Below are 20,792 nucleotides of genomic sequence, written 5' to 3'. Positions count from 1 at the left end.
AAATTATTTTTATTTTTACAAATATATTATTCATATAGTAAATGGTTGTATCAATCAATATGGGATCTTATAACTTTGTTAAAAAAATCGTTTTTTTTTGCAATATTCTCATTAACTAATTTTGAAATAAACATAACATCGAATTCATGTTACTTATAGAGGGTGCAGCGTAGAAAGCGTAAATTTTTTGAAAAATTAGTATTATTATTTCTAAATGTAAAAACATAAACCTTATAACTTAACTTCAATTGGGAAAATAACGTATTTTTTTGAAAAATGGGGTACAGTGTACATGCAGTAAAGTTTATTTTTTTACAATTCATAATAAGACACATATTACAAAAATATAATAACTTAAATAGGTGCGAAGGTTTTCACGGTCACTGTTATCAATATTATGTATTTTTTTTGGGTGATACCGTGTATGTTGGATTTGATCCGACGTTTCGGCTACCATTGCAGGAGCCATCTTCAGAGAAAACTGTGTGTTTTATAGAAAAATGTATGTGTTTATGTACTAGTAATTATTCTTTCGTACAAAACTAGAAATGTGCCTACTGCTGACTGTGATACGGTACAAATTACTAGTACATAAACACATACATTACTCTATAAAACACACAGTTTTCCCTGAAGATGGCTCCTGCAATGGTAGCCGAAACGTCGGATCAAATCCAACATACACGGTATCACCCAAAAAAGATACATAATATTGATATAATAACTTATCCCTAACTTTATGAGGCAAAGATCACTTTGTTGAGTTGGGAAACAACAAAAAATAAATTAGAAGCAAAGATATTATTAAAGAATACGACAAATAAAAAGTATAACATGAACATATATTCAAATAAACATCTGGACAACACGCAGTAAATGTGGACAGATCCATTGTAAATATATATTTTTCATCCTTTCATGTTCTACCTTATATCACTAGTTAATTATGTGGGTAAATGTAATATATTATTTTTCGATTTGATATTCTAAAAATCTGAAATTATATTTGAAAATTTATTATTTATTACCCTTACGGATTATTACATTCATTTTACAAAAATAATATGAATATTTTTTATTCACACTCTGTTGTTCAAAATAATATTTTTTACATCTTTTGAAAAGTTTGTCAGAGCCTTTTGTTTAGTTTTTTCTGGAAGTTTATTGTATAATTTTAGTCCCTGGTTTATTAGCCTTGATTGTCCTTGTCTTATTTTAGAAAGTTGTTTATAATATTTTTTTGATATTCTCGTATTATGTCCATGTAAACTACAATTTTTTACAAGTTTTTGTTTCTTTTTCTTAAATTAAATTAGTGGCTAATTTATGAATAAATTTTAATGATTCAAGTTGAAAAAGATTAGTTATATTTAATTGCTTGGTTTGTTTCAAAAGTTTTCTAGTTGCAGTTAGGTCATATACTAACTTTAATATTTTATTTTGTTGTCTTTGTAGTCTGTTTATGTCATTTTTATATCCTGCTCCCCATAGTAGTTGAGTATATTTATATATTATATATTTTTGGATATTTACGTATATTTGTGTATTTGTATATTTTTGAAAAGATTTGTTTTTTCTCAAATAAACACGTATTTACAAGTATTTTTTTTTACCTTTTATATACAAATGGATTTTTTAAAGCTCTTGGTTTGATTTAAATGTATTGTTATAATTATTAAAATAAAACGCCGGTATCCAACTTTTCTATCACCCGCATCTCACAAACTGTACCACAGTGAGTTATTATCATTGTGCTCATAGCTAAAGCAATATGAAGGTAACTCAGCCTAAGTTGATGTCATTTCAGTGAACAAACAGATGTATAGCTTATGTACAGAGTGTTACTTTTCTGTCTTCATAATATTATATTCTTAAATAAATATAATAATATAAAACAACTTTGTTTAAACCCATTCTTTTTTTTTTTTAAATTCAAGAGCTTTTTAATAATGAACAATCAAAATTTTTGTGGTTCAAGAAAAAATGCGCTGATTCAAATACTACCTATTAATATTTTTTTTTAAAACTGTTTTTATGTCCCACTAGTGGTATGGTGATTTGCGCGTTTGACTCCCGTGCATGAAGTTAAAATGAAATATTTATTGAAAGTGCCTTTTAGTATTTTTGTTAGCAATGTTTCGTGTTAATGGAAGTATTTTTTATGTATTCTTTAGAACAATATTGTGTTTTTTATAAATGCGAATTATATTATAAAAGCAACAGTGATTATTAATACCAAGACGGTTTATAGTGCATTTATACCAGTGCGGCGTCGAAGAAAATAACATCATTATCATTCCCTTTCCGCACCAAATGGTGCATAAGGCACTGCATTGGTACACCATATGTGGAGAATCTTGATCATTTGATTGATTTTAACCGGGTAAACGATTAGAAACAGAATAACCCATAACTTTACATTTGAAGGTAGAATAATGATTGAGTATTTGTAGAATATCTTTAAGTTCAATAAATGATTGACTCATTAAAAATATGTACGAAAGTTTAATGAAACTAAAAATAGCATTTTTACTATCATAGTTTTATATTGAGTCCTAAACATGGTGAACAAAAGCACTTAAATTTTCTGACACATACGCGACGATTGCGAAACGTCCGATATATAAATAAATACATATATATGAATATAACAATCATAATGGCAATATGATTTAGTTTTGATCATAAGTATTTCTTTTAAATCCAAGTTTAATATTTATAATATTATATTTTTTATGATTACGCCAAAATACTTCATATATTATTTACCACGGTTCGGCACCGGGCTTTACCTAGATTTACCCAAATCCACTGGAATTGCAGGCGCACGGTATCCGTTCGATATAAAAAAACGATGAATTGTTTAACATGTCACTGTAACTCTCAATAAATTAAACGATAAAAACATAAAAAGTGAATTCAACAATAAATAAAAATATCATCCTTTACCTCCGTGAGGAATACTTAATTCCATTCATAAATCATACCTGAAAATATGGCCCATTTCACACAGCGGTAAAAATCCACACGGCACAATAGTATAATCAAATGTGGGTTGATATTAATTTATTTATTTATTCATTCATTCAAAATTACACTAGTTTAAATATTTATGAACTTATTTAAGGCTTTTTAGGCTATGCCCGTGTCAAGCCACAATAAATAACAATAAAAATACATAGTAAAATTAATTAGATCAAATTATAATGACATAGAATAACAATCTAGAAAAAAAGGTTAATGAAATAAATAATAAAGGTCCAAAGAATTCAATGCATAAAAGATAATAAGAAATAATTTTTGAAATATAAATTGTACAAATTAAGAATAACACATAATTAAATTTACAAAATAATGGAATCATTAAAATCAACAAAATAATAGTAAAATATAGTAGTATAAAAAAAAAAATAAGAGTATCATTGAAATCAACAGAAAAAGAGTATATATATATATAAACATGATTGAAATTATAATTGAGATACGTTTTCTTATTATTCTATTTATATTATTCTAATTATTTTTTTTATATTAAATGTATTTATTTAATGCCAGCCAAACAAAATAAGTTGAAATATCTTTATAAAATTTGCTTTTCCTGGATTTTCCCCTAAGAGTATCCCCTGAATAAATTGGATAAATACAAAATAATATAATAAGTGTCTAACCACCCTAATTTCACCGTGCCGTGTGGACTTGGATGAAACGTGTAAATTGGGCCTTCATTTTTAATGAATGTAGCTTTCGGAAACGTTTAACTAATACAAGCAAATCAAGTATGTATGCGTGGCCTCAACTTAAAATAATTTACCACATATTTGCTCTAATATCTAAGCGGTTAAAGTGAGCAGCAAATCATACCACTTTCTCTAAGCTGTTATGGTTAGTCGTACTTTGTACGTGTACATCACTTCTGGAAAATAAGCTCGCGCTTGAATTAATTTAAGCAGGGTGTTTGAATTAAATTGTATTGATTTTACAAATTTGAAATGTAACTATTTTTTTCGTTCCAGGGATTAAAATTAATCATAAAAATATTTAAAAACGTGTTATATAAGTTTTAATATAATGTAAAAAATGCCTTTAAATCACTGATGCTGGAAAGGATTTTTTTAAATTTATTTATTTGGAAAAACAACAGAAAATGTATAAACCATTCTTCAAATTCTATAATGAATGAGTCGAATTAAAGTTTTTCACGACTATAAAATACTTTTTGTTGATATACTAATACAGATTAAAAATTTGTACGAGTATTTAAAAATATTTTTTAGAATATCAATCAAGAGTTAAATTTAATAATAATTATTTTGTTTCCAAAGCATTAGTAGGAATAAAAGGGATAAGAAAAGATTAAGATAAAAGATTAGGATAAAAAAGGAAAATGAAGGAATTCTGTTCAAGAGATTACCCTTAAAATGCCAATAAAAAACAGAGACTGGAGAATAACGTGATAGTGATACATATTAATTTAAAAAACAGCAGGTCTTTTAAAAATAAAAATAAAAATGTTTTGAATCAAATATATCAAGGGAGGAAAAAAGTTTGTTATATTCTGTGCAGCTACAGGTTATGAAAGAATTTTGAGCGAAGTTATTGAATGGTACAGGATTGTAAAAAGTTTGACTTGTCTGGTAAATCTGGTAGTCAGTTTAGATTGATGTTTTCCAAGAGACAAGTACTTTCAATTATATTATTCAAGATCTTGAATAAGAAGCACATGTCAGATACTGTTTTTCGTTTGGTAAGAGAAGAAGAAAAAATAACTTAAAAAGCATTTATAAGCTTAGTACTTAATCGGCATTTAATTAAATCTAATGCTATTTTTTGCCGGTAAAATTAAGGATTAACCAAAAAAAACAGTCACCTAAAATAAATAACTCAATTGATAAAAATTCAATTGATTTAAAATTTCATGAATGAAAATAATATAAACCCATGATTTACAAACAGCAAATATTTAAATATGGAGGGACTTTATAAAAAATAAAATAATCTAGAATTCAGTTTTTATCATCAATCGAAAAAACTAACGGATTTTGTAAAAAAAAGTAAGCGAATCGAATAAAGATGTCTTAGAAGATTATAAATTCTGATCACACAGCGCCGAAAATGTGAAAAAAATAGTTGTGAATTCTAAGCGCGTCAACCACTATCAACCCGGACTTAATCTACAGAACTTTTTCTAGTCAGGAGGTGTAACGTAATCTTTCCGCAACCTCGTTTTGTAAAAATAGTCTAGATCTGAATTTCCCAAATCCCAAAACTTGAGCAACTATTTATTGTTAGTCAATGTGAGAGTATGAAAGCGCCGCTTTTTTACAAGTATTGATTTCCAATTCAAATAAATGAACTATACACGTAAGATAAAATGACATAATTACGTCTTAAATAATTTATCAGGATGTGAATCAACGATACTCAGGCAAATTAAAATCAAGTGAAATATTAACGAACACAGCAACCTCCTCAAGCGAAGGTCAGACGGCTGGCTGGGCCGTATTTTACTGATGTTTCCCGAGAGCATTAACGATCCTTTCATATTATACAAGGCACAAGGTTCAGTTTATGAGTCTAAGAGAACGCACAAGAATTGACCGCTGACAGTCTTAGAGAGATTTTTGTGGATACTATTTGCGGACATTTATTAGTTACGTAAGTAAAAAAGTCATTTAACTCAAAGATTATTCAGCACATGAGTAATGTTAAAGATAATTATATTCGTTTTTACCCTTTCCGCACCTGATGGTACATAAGACACTGCATCGGTTTATCAACTACAGTGTTTTGGTCATATTTGATATGAAAGTAAGTTGAACAGTCTTACGATTCAGGTATCAGAGTGGAAGCAATGAAATATTTCAACGCAAAACCACATATAAATTAAATCTTTAAAGTCGACCTTACCACGAATCGAACCAGAAACCTTCTGCATGGTGGGCAAACGTGCCAACTACTACTCTACGATGCGAATCTCTTATCACTCCATTGAATTTTTTATGGGTTTTACCTAATAGTTGCTATCGAGTCGAAAACAAATTAGTAATCTGGTTATATTTCTAACTGTATTCTTTATCCGCGCGGAGAAAGAATACAGTTAGAAATATACGGAGTAAAGACAATAAAAATAGTTGTATTACTTTATAATAATGATAATTAAAAATACGTTATCTTTCTTGCAAGATTTTTTTCTTTAGCGTGAAAGGAAAAAAAAATTATTTTATTGCTTCCTGACTGGATCTAGAAGTATTAAACTGTCAAGTTTCGATGCAGTAGAAATACTAATGCACTACAGAATGTTATTTAAGCAATAATTAATTAATGAATTATGGATAACTTATATAGCGCCATTTCCGTAATAAAATACCTCAAGGGCGCTTTACATGGTGATTCTATTGTTAAGTTAATTTAATTGAAGCTTTTAAATTTGATATTTAATCAAAATAATTTATTTTGTTGTCACGTGCTACGGATTTATTCAAATGATTTAGAGAACAAGTGGGTTTTAAGTTTTTTCCGAAACATCACTTCGCTTTTACAGCCTCGCACCTCTGCTGGGAGAGCATTCCATGCCATAGGGCCTGCGACCGCAAATGCGCGTTCACCAAATTTAGTGCGCTGTTTGCGTAGAGGTATAATAACTTTTCCTCTCGCCGTAGACGTAGCTGATCTAAGCGTGAGACGCTTGTCAGCTAGTTCATCTGGAATGCATAGTTCCCTTAGATATTCCGGAGCCGAGTTGTGCAGTGACTTATACATAAGCCAACAGAGTTTGTATTCGACCCTCTGTGGAAAACGTAGCCAGTGTAGTTCCCGAAGTAGTGGAGTGATATGACTGAACTTAGAGATTCCGAAAATAAGTCTCGCTGCGGCATTCAATACAGATTGTAGGCGAGTCATTTTGTTCTGATTTGAGTGATGCTGATGTTTAGTAGGTACCTAATGCACAATAAAATTCAGTTTTATCTCACACAAAACGGGGGGAGTAAAATGCAAGAATATATTTACGTATGTATAAAACTAACTAATGATTAAGTTGAGTTATTTTTGTTTTTTTTCAATCCAATTTAACTTTTGATTGAATAAATTAGCTATTTTGATTTAAAACGCAAATTGAACTACTACCAAACCGAAAAGAAGTTTTTGCTTTTTGAAAAGATTCGTAATGAGATAATTTACTTATGTAAATGCTATAGGTACTTTTCTGGTAGAAAAATATAAGAAAACGCAAAGTTAAATTAAGTTTGAATGCTGTTTATTAATGATTGACAACGCATGTCACACAAGTTTCATCTAGCATCTCAGAAATTTGACATGAGCATCTCATTCAGAAAAACAAAAAACTTAACAATGTCTTAGTACCCTAAGAGATAAAAACTGATGAAAGATGATAAGACAGTGGAACACGTCTTTTAAATATTTAAGTGCTGAAATTTTGAGCCACAGCGCCCTATACTCAGAAGTGAGGGAACAAACTAAAAGCGCCTCGGCAATATCTGAATGCTTGAGATATATCATATGGCACAATATACGGATGCAGTTTGAAAGCAAGGTCCGTATAAACAAAACGTGTGTCAGACCAATCATGACCTATGCGGCTTCCGTGGTGACGTAGTCAAGACGCTTGACTCACACGGAAGTTCCGGGTTCGATTCCCGGTGAGAACACAAAAATTGAAAATTGTGATTTTTCTCAAACCTGGGTGTTATGTGATGATATTCACCACTGTAATTGGACCTCTTGGACTTTCATGGTGCAAAAAAAAGACGAGCGCAAATACGGTGAGAACTAAAATCTGCTCAGAATGTCAGAGATAAAAGTACTAAGAGCAATAGCAAGAAAAATTCTAAGGGACAGAATCTGGAATCAAGAAATTAGACGGAATTACGATATAGTACGGTGGAGCGGAACAAGGAGAAGATTATGGAGAGATCACGTCGATAGAATGGACAATTCTAGAATCTCCTTTACCGTGGCCCATAAAATCCCAGCTGGTTGCCGTCTTCCCGCACGAAAAGAGATGGATAGACAGCTGGATCTCAGCGTCTCAGGAATCACCCTCTAGCCAATAACAGAGTAACACATCTAAATAAAGAAGAAGAAAAGGGTGTTAATTTATAAAAATATTTTATGTAGATAGTAGATAGGTGTATTAAGAACAAAACGTGGGATTTCAGGTCGTTTTTTTTGTTATTTCAGTGAACTTTAGTAGTGTGGGTGTATTCACTAAATGCAAAGTATCCTTTTCATCTGTTACATGTTAGTAAGGTGATCACTTAAATGTTTTAAGTACCAGTCCAAGGAAACATATTATGTCCATTTTTCTGTAATTGAACTCAGGACTTCAAGCAGGATAGGCAAACGCACCAACTTCAACATTATAAAACGGACTAAACAATTTCCATTTTAGTATTTTGCCTTTAAGTAGCCTTCAAGTCAAAAAAACTAGTCCGGTATTCTGTTTTTTTTTACTTGAAAAACTGTTTTTTAACTCTGTTTTTGCCCAGACATTTTGACATTACAAAAGTAATTATATAAATCAAAGCAAATGATATTATTAAAAATTATATAATCTACACAACACGGAAGAAATATTTTTTTATGTGAGAAAAACAGAATTATTTCATTTGTAAAATAAAATCGAGTTACAAAGATTTTTTCACCGTGTTTTATCCGATTTTAACTTGATTTTACCTACCTTTTAAATATTTATATGAAATTATGGAAAGAAGCGTACCGAAATCTCCTTTCCTCTGATATTTTCATTGTGGTTGTATTGTTATAATATACTTTTTTGCCCTCATATGAACTATTAATGGAGATTAGATGTTTAAAAGATGAAAGGAACTAAGAGAAACCATTATAAAAGGTACAGCGAAATTATATGAAGCTCAGAATGAATTTGCTAACTCATGGAAATACAAATTTGTACTGTACATTTTTTTTAATTTGAGATAATGAAATAAAATGTTCAATTTCAATACGTTTGCCAACTCGATTCAACATGTAACAAATATCAAGACTTCAGCTTTTAGGAATTATAAACACATCAAAAAAAATTGAATAGGGGGAAAATGTCGGCTTTTTGGCAAAACAACATAATGCGTTGTATGACAAAGACAAATTAAACGCCTCATTTGGACAAAAATTCTAGCCACATTCAAGAAACGCTCGAAACATTACTTTATTCCTTAGAACCCTGACCTTGTTTCATTTTATGTTTTTTTTTTTTTTTTTAATATATTTTTATTCCTTTTTCTTTCCTTAGTTTCTCTTTATCTCTCCTTCCAAACTTATTACCCGATTTGACATTCCTAAACCTTTAATATGAATAACACAGAGTACTTTTATTTAAGTAAATATGTCTAAGCCTTATCTCCCCACTAAAAAAGAGCTGCTATTTTTGATTAAATGTTTATTATCGTGATGTATCTTTTGAGGTATATTTTATTTTTTTGTAAAAAATTTTAAACTCTTCTTCTGACCAATCTGTTTTTTGATTAGCTGGATGATATTTTTTGAGCATTATGTCCGTTAAAATACTTTTTATTTTTATAATGTTTAAATAAATAAAAAAAACGGCAACAATTCTTTTAAACTTTTTTTAGCTTAGCGTTTTGTGGTGCAAATTAATTAATATGGGTTCAAATATTTTTTGAAAAGTAGGAAGAGTTTTCATTATTCTAAACTTGATCACAGGAGCCTTATGCTGGAAATATGTGACATTTTGTCACCTACTCGACAATAGTTGATTGGGCATCTCGATTGCTTTGTCATAATGCTCCATGCGCTTTATAACTACAAACCGCGCTGCAATCAAGTTCTTATGTGTTATACTTTAAATTGGTCTTAATTGAAAATTAGAAACTAGAACTTCAGTCTTCCATGCGCTCTGTAGCTGCAAGACGTGCTGGGATATTCATTTATTGTACAGCGCCCTTGAGGTGATTTTCACAAAAAAGGCGCCATATAAATTGTCCAACTATGTAAATCATTATTTTTTCACATTCATGACCTCTTGAAATTGGATATTAAATTTTAATAAATCACAAAATCACAACTTTACTTTGCAGTACAGAAAGTCAAGAAATTCACTAGTAGTGATGAATCAAATCACAGAATACTCATTTACTCGTGCTTTAGAAAAAAAAACAAAAACAATCTTAGTAACCAATATCGTTTTTAAAGAAATAAACTTCAAAACAAAAAGGTAAACATATATTGCGGTGAGATGCGAGTGACGATCCAAGTATGACCAAATATGACACGCAGAATTCTTAGTTAAGTTGATCAAAGCGCGTATATAAATGCAGGATAATTGTTTCAATGTTCTTCATTGCGTAGATTATAAAGCCATTCAGTGGTCATTAATAATAATTATCATTTAAATAAATAAGAATATCTACCCACTTGTTTAGTGGCAGATTATGATTAATGAGGTAGGTTAAAAGGATGAATATTTTTTATCTTGTATTTCTCAAACAATATTGTTATTTTGGGAAAGGTTTTGAGTGGGTTGTCAAGCCATAAAGCTAAAAGGGTTGAAAAAATATTTTATATCCTTGCTGGACCCATGAGATTGCTGAATCCAAACAAGTTTGAAATATTAATATCTAGCCACATTAATACTATTTCATTTTATAAAAATAGTTTTATTTTTACAGAGCCAAGGAAAATAAACAACGTCTCAGGTCAAAATATGGCGTTAAAGATTAAACACGTTGGCGCTTTCTTTGAAACATGTTTCGCTACAATACTTTGTATGTGATTCTAAGTTTGACAATAAAATCACTTCAATAGCTGAAACACGCTTTTCTAATAGTAAAACAAATAAATATGGTTTTTAGAGAAGAGCGACTTTTGTCCATCCGTTCGTAACCATTTTCAAATAGTTGAAATACGTCACACCTGTTATCTCAAACGAGTAACTTCAAAAAAGTGTTAAAAAAATAGCGTATTATTCCGATAAAAACGTTAAACGTCAGTTGCGCCTTAAATGTTTTTAGTAAACTGAAGTTTTAAATGACAGGCGGGACGGTTAAACGGCCAAATGTGAAACTAGCGCGGCGTGACGTCGCGGGTTCAACTCGTTTCGTTTCTTTCTCGGTTCGTGTGTTGTGGTTTATTTTTTTATTTTTTATTTAAAAGAACAATAACTTTAACAAAATAAAAATATACAACTTTTCATGAAAGCATAAAATTTTATAATTCGATGTGTGGAAATACAATCCATACTAATATTATAAATGCGAAAGTGTGTTTGATTGTTTGTGTGTTTCCTTTGCATCTCAACGGAGCAGCAGATTGACATGTATTTTGCATAAAAATAGCCGGAAAAGTAAGAAGTAAAATATAATACTTATTTTCATCCCAAATTTAAAAAAAAATACAATGAAAAAATACATATGTCAACAATGTGCAGCATTATTTGAAAATGAGAAGGCGGTAAGGTGAAAAATCAAATCGAATCAATTTGAAAACCAATTCTCTGAATGTCCATCATTCACTTGCATTATCTATTTTCTTGCATTATCATTTTTGTAGGTGAATTTTTCGCTCCGTGCCCTCTCTCCGGTCCTCCCGCAGACACCCTTCATGAGGACGTCCGCCGCTTTTTTTCTCCGGCAGTTCTAGATGCATCTGTCCACCCAAACCTGTGATACGTTTATTTCGCGACAAAGTGTCTTCCGTTAGTAACTCGTCTGTACCGCGTCGATCCAGAATTCATTGACGTGGAAAAATTTTCCGTCTGATAAACTCTATACCCAATAATTTGGTTAAACAATTGAAATTATCAGAGACTTCTTTATAGAAGTTGCCGCGCGCACATTGGTTTCCGTATTTACAACTGCGTCACAAACAAAAAACCGTTCACACCGCTTCATATTTTTCGAAGATTTCAAACTGTGTTTCAGTGCCGAGTATGACCATAGCTTAAACAATAGTGTAAGTAATTCGTACTATACCAATGAGGAATTCCAGCCCAACCCGATATAACATTTTTAAAATGTTTTCTTGTACACGTGAATATTTAAACATTTTGCAATAGGATGAAATATTTCAAAAACGCACGCAAAAATAAATAAAGAGTGTTAAAAAAAGTATTCATTTTAAAATCGTAAATAACGACGTCACTCCTTATATCTACGTGTAGTATTTCCGGTTTCTGCTTTAAAGCCCCCGCACCTTGTAAGGAACGTTTTGACCATAGAAAAAAAAGAGTATTGTATGAAGAGCGAATAATTCGGTTACGATCTACGACCTGAAACCCGGCAAATAATACTTTGTTGACATTTCAACCAGAGATTATGTCAATTTTCTAGGTTTTTCTAAATCGAAACGTTCGTAAAAACAACCATAACATAGGAATGAGCAAATTACGATCAACTAAATGAAGTAATCAAAGTAATATTCCATTGATTCTTGTCAGTTTTGTTATTGGCTGGAGAAATACAGCTTACCGCGGTCAGTGAAAGTAAAAACGCCAACCGTTTCATGACGGCACTATTGAAAAGTGACATACTGATTTAAGTCATTTGGCGCGGTATTTGATAAATGTAACTTTAAAAAATCATATCTTTGTAAACAATGCACAAAAAAAAAATATTTTTGCTTAGTCAAATAGTATAATAATAGAAAAAAAATTAGAAACAGTGGAATTCCTCATTGTAGTATAAAAGAGACTATTTCATTTGAATTAGTTATGTGTGTTATTGCGCCATTTCCTCAGACAAGAGTCAAATACAACTGTTACTACGCAGTTTACTTCTGAACATTATATCAACTTAAAATGTTATCCACCACGTGTCGACTAATTTCTCTTTGATAGTATAGTAAAAATAACATCTATTAAATCCGTCGCAGTGTAAAAGTTGGCAATAAATACAAAATAACATAACTTCAAGTTAATTGTATGCGTCTTACCAGCAGTTCCATAAAGTTATCCCACGAACTTCCGTTACGAAGCGCTGGGATTTTCGAACCTTCTATTTGGTTAACCGTTGATTGAATATTTACATTTTCGACCATCTAAAGATTTACATCTAAATGTACAGGTCCCTTGCGCATCTACCCTCGAAGTAAAATATAAGCATAAGTAACTTTCGTATAAGTACATGTAATGTTTCATTACGAACTCACCTCTTAAAAATAACTCACATCTTAAAAATAATCAGGCGACATTGTTTTCGCCAATCACAGCCCTTCGCGTATCCGGTCGGAACAATACGCCAACGGTTTCCCCGCTCCCCCGCCATATTCTATTTAAGCTATCCCGGACCACCCCTCGCCCCATTAGCACTCCTCTAAACTGACCATATGGACGCTCGAGTATCCCGAACCGCGCCAAAATATCTCCGAAAATGTGTTCCTTTTAAACACTTCTCCGTCCTTCGCTGAATCTCGTGTTTCGCCAACGACCATACCATGTTGAACACACCGGTTCTCGTCCGATCACCGAAGTTAAGCAACATTGGGCGCGGTCAGTACTTGGATGGGTGACCGTTTGGGAACACCGCGTGCCGTTGGCGTATTGTTCCGACCGGATACGCGAAGGGCAGTGATTGGCTAAAACAATGTCGCCTGATTATTTTTAAGATGGTTTTATTTTTAAGAGGTGAGTTCGTAATGAAACATTACATACACTGGTTGCCATGCTATCTCAGAAGACCTTTAAATACAGTTTTATGGCTAATTTAACACTTCGTTGTGCTTAAATTACTCTCCTGTCGAAGATTGTCTGTCACGAGCATCATTTATTTACTTCCCCCTACCTTAAACACACTAGATTAAGCTCGATGTATCTTTACGCCTGTTTGCCCTACGATTCTGGTGTAACTTCACTCCCGTTTGCCCTACGATTCTGCATGTGAGTCGTATAATAAAGTCTTACTTACTCAATGCCTATTGGCACAGTTTATCCACATCAATTGAAGTTGGGTTTAGAATTTTGGAATCTCAAACAGTTTCATTTTACATGGATTTATAATTATTCCATGGGTCATTCTACTAATATTGATTATCAAGTTTCTTATAACTAAAATAAAGATTATATTAATAAGGTTCACTGCAAATAACAATACTTACTCATTTAAGATAATATCAATTATGAATAAAACTTTTATGATAGGTTTTGCCAATAAATGACAACTCTACCATGTTGCTTCTTAGTATTCAAAATTTACTTATTAATTTGATCTTAACAGCTTTTTCAAATATACCTGTGTAACAACTTCAGAGAAAGTCTTGCAATTTTCACTTTACGTTTATATTTTTTAACCCAATTTGACGAAGTCATCAGCATTAGTGATACTACGTACCAAACTGGGACTAAAAGATTCTACTTGATTATAACTTTTCAGATAAATGCAGAGAGAGGGATGGATATAGAATTTTTTATAGTCTATATCTAAAAGTTTCTTTAGTATCCCGCATTCCAGGATAACCAAAAGAACTGTCGCTTCCAAGAGATGTCGACGTGTATACAAAAGGTAGGGTAGTCTCGTTTCATTATATTAATTCATTAAACTGCTAATAAACATTGTGATGAAGAAGTTCCGGGGGGCGAAGCACCCACCTGAACCTTTTCTTCCACTGACCAGCAGACCCGACTAAAACATGAAATAATACCCAGGCAAATCTTTTCCATCCCAAGTGACCTATGCACCACCCGAATCCTCGAATTGAAACTCATTTTTAAATACAAACTTATTTTATTATATTATTCACAAGATAAAGATCTCAATAGAGACAAAGATAACGTAATGCTATATTCGAATTTGAAAAGCCCTAATACATAACTTATTTGAATAATACTTATATAAACATTAAATTACCCTGATTGCCTCTTAATGAAGCATCTCAATATAGATACAGTAGATAAAGCTCATCACTTTATTAATTACAAAAGTACTCAAATTTATATTCTAATAACTATTATAATCTATCGTCTTTAATACATATGTCTAGAAAAAAAATCTTCCTTGATATCAAGTCAGATATTTTAATATAATACAAACTTATGATTCAAATAATTTGCGTAGAATATTAGTGTGATGATTTTAACAAAAACATTAATTTATTTAATTTCTAAGATTATTGGTGACATTTCTAAATTTTCATAATGTACTCGTATGTTAAAATTTTATACAGCACTTTCTCAATTTAATATTTAAAAATCATTGGAAATATTTCAATTCAATTCAATTCTAATTTAAAAATATATTTTAAAAATACAAGTGGAAAATTACTATACTACGGATTCTTAGATTAATTAACAAATCACAAATATCTAGTAAGAAAGTCTGCTTCTTGATTTGAAGGGACGAAAGTGAATACATCGTGTTCTTTATATTTTTTCCACGCCATTATTTGCAAACGCAAGAACCAATACGGCAATGAATTGCATTACTCTGCGTCATCAAATTCTGTTGGTAGTTTCGGAAAAAATAAATCAAGAGTCTAAAAACTTAATCAACATTGTATCCTTGACTTGAAGGAATACGCATATTAAGAAAATGCGAGCAGATATTCTATGCGGCGACTCAACACGCTTAGAGATTAATTTATCACACGGGCATATAAAATAACAGTTCTATCCAAAGAATATATTTTAAGATACGGGAGAATGGATCCTGTTGAATTCAGAAAGTTATTATCATAGACGCAAGACTAGTTTTCAATAATGGAGATTACAGATTATTAAAGATCTTACCGGATTAACCGAATGCATCTCTTGTCTCGGCCGATATACGTCGTATTACGTGTACGCCATTTTGATCTGTTTTCTAGAAATGAATCGTACGACGCGGCGCACAGTGTTTTGACCCATACAAGCTACAAGATAAAAAGTCACTTTTGAATTCTTAAACGATGACGTCATGGGGGCATTACCAGATAGTTAGTGTGACGATTGTAAGCCTAATTGGGGTGATTGATGCTTAGGGTGATTCATACCAGAATATGAAAGTCGGATAATTGGTTTTTGAAAGCCTAATTACATTTATTTGCATTTTGGCGTCCGACGTGTAAAGGTTGTTTAGCAAGTTTAAAGTTTTTTATTTCGATTTAAAAAAAAATGGAAGCTATTTTGGAAGATATGTTGTATAGTTTTTTTTCTAAAATTTTAATGTATTTCATTTAGGTATTTAAAAAAACAATAATTTAACTTATGTATTTTTCAGTAGTTAAAAAAATATCAATTTCTAACTTCTCGAGAATATATCTCGGAGAGTATATCAAAGTAGCAAAATATTATTTTTATTTTTCAATAGACCAATTTATTGTTAATTTATTACAGTTTCGATATTTTACCGCACGAAGTTGCATCTATCTTATTTTGTTATTTTACAGGTACCAGATACGAGATTTCCAGGCAACAATTGTACGTGATGTGGAAGAGTTTGACGTTAAATTTATTTTCGCCAAAGAAACTGATATTCTTACTAAGTCTGAAATCGAAAAACTTCAAGATGCAATTGAAAAACTTGAAAATTTTAATGTTAATATTGGAGGTGTAGTATTGTCCATAAAATTTAAAATGCTTTTAACAATGGTAGATGGTAAAATTTGCAACGTTTTGACTGAAAATAAGTCAACTATGTCCTGTTATATTTGTGGCGCCAAACCCAGTGAAATGAACTCTATTAGTATTAATAGAGTTTCTCAACAAGAATTTTATTCCTTTGGCTTATCTACATTACATGCTCTTTTTATATTTCTCAAAATACATCTATTTGAAAATCACTTATAACAAATGTTTTATTTAAAAACCTTTGAGTTTTATCATCATCATACCATATCCGCTCCCTATGTGGAGCATATGGATTCCATAATCTGCCTCCGGCCAAGCGATCGACCTCCCGTACATCCTCCCAAGTTAAGTCCACGTACCGCAACTCTGACGCAAACTGCCCACAAATTGTCAACAGTGGACGACCAGGACGCCAAGAACCTGATGCCTTGTAACATAGGCAAGCATGGTTAAGGCTCTCGGAAGGCATACGTAGTACATGGCCTTGCCAGCCAAAACGCCTTGGATGACAGTAGATACCAAGGGTTGCTGTGTCCGTTGCCTCACTTCTGTGTTCCTTACAATGCCAAACTTTTAAGTTTATTTAAACCCTTTCAGTTGTCATGTTTAACATAATAAAATCAGGTGTAAAATGGTTATTCTGACAAAACAAGTGAAGGCAGATTAGTTCTCTCGGGTGAAATCTTTATTTTATGCCTAAGTATCTAATATAATTTTCAATGATTTATTTTATAGGTTGACCGATTTATCAGTCAATAGAATTAAAGTAAAAATTTCAATTATTTATGATCCTTAAATACATTATTGGATGCAGATATCAATTTCCAGAAAATTTATTTCGTTTATTAAATAACAAAATGTGACATATTTTTTATACAACGAATTATTATTATATATTTAATAAAAAAAACCTCTTTTTAGGATTAAATGAATCGCATACGTGAGTTAAAAGTACATTCAGAATTTTTAGTTTCTAGCTTGTATGAAACGAAACACTGTGCGGCGTGACAAATCTACCGCCAACAGTATTGCCAGCGCAAGAAAGAAAAAAATGTGACGAAGCACTTAAACATATTTGTCACAACATACACATTTCTTTTACTCTTCCAAATGTTAATTTTTGTTAAGTTAAAGAGGTGAAACCTTTGTTAATGCAGGTGAGATTCATCTAACTGAATTATTTCTAGATTAACCAACGGTTGGGATTATTTTCCAATTTTAACACTTTTTCTTTAATCAGTTGTTTTGATCTCCAATATTTTAAATCTATCTAAAGATTTCACCCCTTAGGATATTAAGATTAACTGACTTTAAATGGCAATTAAAAAGTTAAAAGGAAAATAAAAAAAGGGTTCGTGCTGTAAATACCTAAGAGGCCTAAATATTCAAAACGTATTTGTTTACTTAATTTAATACAAAAAATATGCTTTTAAAACATGCGCGCAAATTCAAAAACATTGTTATAACTGTATATTCATTTTAAAAAAGCAAAACATACCTTCGATAATGATTAAATAATATTCAAAAGAAAAGGTTGAAAGATAGACCAGCAAAGTGTGTAAATAAAAATTATACGTATTAAAGTTATGGTACATTCTTAAAAGTATGCGTGCGTATAAATATATATTATTTAATATGGTATATTTAAGTGCATTTATTTGAAAGTAAGTGTTTAGGTGTGTGTAAGCATGTGCATCATGAAAAAGCAAGTGGAAGTGCATTGCAGCCAGATAAAACAAGTCAAAATTTATTTTTAAATAAATTAAGGGGGATATTAAATACTGCATAAAAGATGAAAAAAAAATCTTAATTGAACAAGAACGATTTATGAAAGAGTGTTGTGCATAGTAAGTGCTACGGATAGCAGATGGAATAAATATTAAATATTTATTACGTATAACGCAAAAGGGAATAATAGAATTAATTTTGGAGAGTCACTACAATCAGATTGTTTTATCATTGAATAATTTATATAAATAAAATGTCACAGGAAAAAAACATTATGTTACCATGTGATGCGTAAACCACTGCATTGTTACTTCAATTTAAGCGTATCTAGATAATTTACATTACATACAAGGCAAGGTGATCTTTTCAACGCTTCAGATGCCAATCCAGAAACAATGAAATATTGTAGTGTCATAGAAATTTTAAAACCAATAATGCGCGCCCACTCTACCAGGAATTGAACCTAAGACCTAAAACGTGGTAGAATAACACGTTAACCACCACAATATGAGAAAAACTTATCTCCACTCGATTTATCTATGAAGATCTTTATATTTTATAAAGTTGAAAACTTTCGTTCATAGTTCTATTTCACGCATAAACTGTATTCTTCATCCGCCCAAATACATTATTTTAATGATATAATTTTTTTATTATGGACTTAATTTAATATTTTTTCAAGTGTAAACTAATATTAAATTTGCAGAGTTAAAATTCATATGATTTATGATCTACGTTTAAATAGACCGATAAATGCACAGTAAAACAGGTTTCACTTTCAAAGAACGATGGAATTGCCGATTCATAAGTTTTATACATTACTTAAGAACACGGCTTTGTCCTTTTACCCTCGATGGTACTCAGCCTGATGGAAACTGGATATTCAATATAAATTCTGTCATCTCAGACTACTAAAGTAAGGTCAGGTTTATTCATATTTCACATGTGATATTATAAGGTTTAACAGGAATTTATTTTACGAGAAAACAACACACCTTAAAATTGTTTTTTTAGTATGAAAAACGCTTTCTGTTTTGCTAGATATATAGTATCATGTTTGTAAATTTTAATAAGTCATTTAAAACATTTATAAATACTTAGGATTTCAATTTTAAATATGTGCATGGGAGTTGATATAACTGAGGATAGTGACATGCAGAGAGAGATCGCAACCCACCTAGGTATTGCTGGAGCAACTTGTGACACTGTTCATGCTGTCTGAAACTCGATCAAAACAAAACGCTCGTTATTTAATTCTTGTATAATGCCAGTACACTAATATAAGTACGAATTCTGGCAACATTAAAACACGCAAAACATCGAATTCCTAAGTTTTGGGAGTACGTTAGTTATTTATGTAAATATATGGCATAATGTGTTTGGATTTTACAGTTAACATTGCAATGCAAGAACGAATGCAGCAATCTTCCATAACGAACGTTTTGAGGTAACGGCCTTAGACCCGGCTAGTACTTGTGCTCTCAACCTAGTTGCCTCTTTTTCAAAGCCGACGATGAAGATCTTTTAGCTTTATTCTGCAAAACTAAGAAACGCGGGGTTAGCGAGAGAGGAGGCGAGAGTGCTGAGTGCTGAGTGATGATAGGGCTCCTAAAAGCATCTGGCGATGTCCATATGCTCCACATAGGAACGGATGTGGTAAAAGAAGGAGTAAGAAGAAACATGTTTTTAACCAGAATATTAGTTTTTTGTCTCAATCAGCTTATTTTCTAAGAATTTTGTTGGGGAATTTTTTTTTACAGACGAAGTCAAATTGTATTCAACACTCGGCAATCACCCTTTTTTCTATCATGACATCGCTAAGTCACTGTTTTATGGTTGCATATTAAAATTATACATTATTTCTTACCCCTCTATCGGCTAAAAATAAATTATTATTTTTTCTATTATTAAAAACAATTATAATTTATTCATATAAAAAATACCGATTCGTAAATAAAACATGTCTCTGTATCAGCTTACAGCTTATTTGCATGAACTGCCATAGTAACAAATATTTTCCCTAAAAAATATATTTAAACTAGTAAGTGATGTTTGCGAGTGATGGCAACGTTTGATACATATCTGCCCAAACTAATTTTTACCCATAACCACTACCAATGTTGGTATAAAGAAAAAAAGTGCAAAAAACGATGAATTTCATAAATACAACGAAATTTTTAAAATAATCTAAAGGACGAATAAATTATCTTTGACGCAACCGAAATTTAGGTAATATTTGTTCAAATTTTATCGTTCTGTGAAAAGGCTCTATACCTCTTTATTTGCGAATTTGTAGAAATAGTACTTCCTTTATTGCTTTGACAGATCCTTTGACTTTGAGACATTAAATCATTCCTCAAAAGGTATTAAAGATTCAACCTCTCAGGAAAATTATTTCAATCTGAACATTTATTCAAATATTTTCTCAATATAACAAGTAGAAAATGTTTTATTTGGATATTCTAATAAAAATTCTGTCAACCTTTTTCATATCCCCTCTGTCCCACCTGCTGACAAACCTCTAAATTGAAGC

The 20,792-nt window shown here is 31.2% G+C and overlaps 1 non-coding gene across 1 annotated transcript; it reads left to right on the top strand.

The window, feature by feature from the left end:
• Positions 1–13,410: 13,410 nt before the first annotated feature.
• Positions 13,411–13,529, top strand: LOC148278147 (5S ribosomal RNA). Its single transcript, XR_015823267.1, has one exon. It is a non-coding gene; the product is annotated as a 5S ribosomal RNA (ribosomal RNA).
• The last annotated feature ends 7,263 nt before the right edge of the window (positions 13,530–20,792 follow it).

The sequence above is a fragment of the Micrasema longulum genome, unplaced genomic scaffold (assembly GCF_059751315.1).
Source record: "Micrasema longulum isolate JH-2025_06_02 unplaced genomic scaffold, ASM5975131v1 h1tg000926l, whole genome shotgun sequence".
NCBI lineage: Eukaryota > Metazoa > Arthropoda > Insecta > Trichoptera > Brachycentridae > Micrasema > Micrasema longulum.
Note: the sequence above shows the minus strand (reverse complement) of the source record. Positions and strands in the feature narration are given on the sequence as shown.